General features: G+C 40.4%; 1 non-coding gene across 1 annotated transcript; it reads right to left on the bottom strand.

The window, feature by feature from the left end:
* Window positions 1-1963: 1963 nt before the first annotated feature.
* LOC117014113 (small nucleolar RNA SNORA70) lies at window positions 1964-2085 on the bottom strand. Its single transcript, XR_004421419.1, has one exon. It is a non-coding gene; the product is annotated as a small nucleolar RNA SNORA70 (small nucleolar RNA).
* Between the last annotated feature and the right edge of the window lie 778 nt (window positions 2086-2863).

Here is a 2863-nt window from a genome sequence, read left to right as displayed (position 1 = left end):
GCTCATCCTGCAGAGCCTTAGTGGGAGTCGTTGGAGAAATACAGAGAAACTATTGACAGTCCTCTGAGAAGCCTCTATTATAGGGCAGATATCTCCAAGTAGACCTTCTGGTTTGATGGTGGAGTCAGTCCCCATCCTGAGAGAGTTCCAAACCTGATGGAAAAGACATAACCTCTAGCCTAAGGAAAATCCTGGTGTGATGGGAAAGACCTAGGTTCTGCCGAAAGTAAGCTCCTAGTCAGAGGGGGGAGACCCAGGCCCTGATCCGGGGAACCTCTGGTCCGACGGGGAAGACACTCTCCACTGGGAGATGCAAAATGTAATGTCACCATTCTGTCCGCCAGACATCCTCGTGGATACGGACACTCAGGCTGTCTGGGGGCAACTGCTGACAATAGCATCCCTGGGACACATGCTGACTGACTGCTGTACACAAGGGCTATAGAGCCCGAGCTGAACCCCTCATTACCCCTGCGAAAGTCTGACAACTCCTTTCTGCCCTCACCTCAAGGCTATTGTGAGTTTTTTCCATCCGTGGCCAGCCCAGATACAGATACAAGATACAAGATGATGTTTTAAACATATAGGAAATTGGAAAGAATTGTGACTACTCACAATCAAGTACTCAATTAGATTTCATAATAGAATTCAGTATTTGCTCTGGTTGCGTGTGTGTGTGTTAAATTTACATCAGTGAAATGGTAAAATGCACAAATTATAAATGTGTACTTTGAGGAGATTTGACAAATGCTTACACATGTGTAAACCAAATCCCTATCAAGACATGGGACATTTCTATCACCCAGGATGTCTGTTCATGTCCCTTTTCAGTCCATCACTTCTCTCGTCTTGCAGATGCAATCAGCTTTCGTAAAAACAAAACAAAACAAACAAAAAAACCATTCTAGACTTTCACATAAATGGAATCAATTAGGAAATAGTAGGCACTCATCATGTTTTTGAGATTCATCCATTTTGTTCCATGTGTCAGTACTGTGTTTCTTCTGTAGCACCCTGTAATGATTGCAATTTGTTTATCCATTCTGTTCATGGACAGTTGATTTGGTGTTTCCAGCTAAGGGTTACTGTGAATAAATCTTCTATGAATATTCTTCTACAAGTCTTTTTGTGGACAAACACTTTCCTTTCTTTTGGCTTACTACCTAGAAGTGGAATTGCTGGGTGATAGATTAGGCATACATTCAGTACACCCACTTTACTGTGAAAGGTCTGTTCTAGTCTTTTGCCTTTTTCTGTAGTGGGTTGTTTGTATTATTGTGTTGTAGTTCTTTATACACACTTGATACAAATCCTTTAGCAGGCATGTTTTGCAAATATTTCCTCCTAGACTGTGATCTGCCATTCATTTTCTGTTTTGAACAGGAAGTAGGATTTATTGGTGGGCACGAGTAAGGAGGGGGCATTGCTGAAGTCCTTAGGAATACAGGGCTTGCCATCTGTCCAGGGAGCCATGATTCAGGATGTATTTGACCCTATAGCCATCTGGGATGAGCCGCTTTTCAGCCACCAGGTCTTCAAATTCATCCTCATGAAACTTGGCAAAGTGCTACCTTTTGAAGATGTGGATCTCCTGGCAGCCAGGGAACTTGAGCTTGGCTTTGTGGAGGACCTAAATCACTTGCTCCTTGTTCTGCAGCTTGGTGAGGATTGACATGATGCATTGGCCAGCGTGGGCCCTAGCCACTGTACCCGTGGGCTTTCCAAAGGCACCCTGAATACAGAAGGTCCTTGAGTAATGTTGTTTTGTTATAACGTTGTTGAGATGCCATAGGAACTTAACTGCTGTTTATGTCAATTAGCCTATTGTAAAATTTGTTTCATGATAGGTCATTTCACTTCAAGTTGTAGAATCTATTGGTGATGTTACGTGAGGACTTACTGTCCCTGTCTGGAGACTAGATTGGGGATAGCATGAGGTCAGACATGAAGATCTGCTGGAAAGGGTGATCTCCAAGGTCCCGTAGGGTAACTCATACAAGCCACAGGCTGCATCTACTACTGAGGAGGCTGCTGTTTGCAGCCATTGCACACCGTCACTTTCTTAACTATGTTTTTAATGAGCAAGGAAAGGCTTTCATTTCTATGAAATCTAAATCATCATTTTTTCCTTTGATAATTATTATTTTTTGCCTCCTGTCTAAGAAATCTTTGCCTATCTTCAGGTTATATTCTCCTATGTTTTACTCTAGAAGCTTTATATATAGTTTTAGCTTTTATGTTTAGATCTATGATTCACCTCAAAGTAAATCTTATGGATTGTGTGAGTTAGGGCTCAATGTTCATGTGTTTCCCATATTGATAGCCAGTTGTTTCAACGACATCTGTTGAAAAGACTGTTTTACCCATTGGATTGCTTTGGTTTCTCATTGAAAATCAAATCACCATGTGGTTCTAAACGTGGTTCTATCTTTCAGCTCTCTATTCTGTTCCATTATGTGTCTCTATACTACCATTCTGTCTTGATGACTAGCTTTTTGGCAAGCCTTGAAATTAGGTAGTATAAGGCCTCCAACTTGGTCTTTCTTGGTCAAGATTGCCTTGGATAGTCTAGGTCTTTTGCATTTCCATACAAATTTCAGAATGAGCCTATCAATTTCTACAAATAAAGCCTGCTGGAAATTGGGATTGGGTTGTGTTGAATCTATAGATCAAATTGGAGAGAACTGATATTTGAACAATATTGAATCTTCACATACAGGGACATTTACTTAAATTTTCCTTAACTCGTCTCAGTATTTTTATTTTATTTTTATTTTTTGTAGTGTTCAGTATATAGGTCTTACAAATCTTTTGCTAAATTTATTCCTGAGTATTTTTAATGTTTTTTTTGGTACATGAAATT

This window comes from Rhinolophus ferrumequinum, chromosome 21 (assembly GCF_004115265.2).
Source record: "Rhinolophus ferrumequinum isolate MPI-CBG mRhiFer1 chromosome 21, mRhiFer1_v1.p, whole genome shotgun sequence".
In the NCBI taxonomy this organism is placed as follows: domain Eukaryota; kingdom Metazoa; phylum Chordata; class Mammalia; order Chiroptera; family Rhinolophidae; genus Rhinolophus; species Rhinolophus ferrumequinum.
Note: the sequence above shows the minus strand (reverse complement) of the source record. Positions and strands in the feature narration are given on the sequence as shown.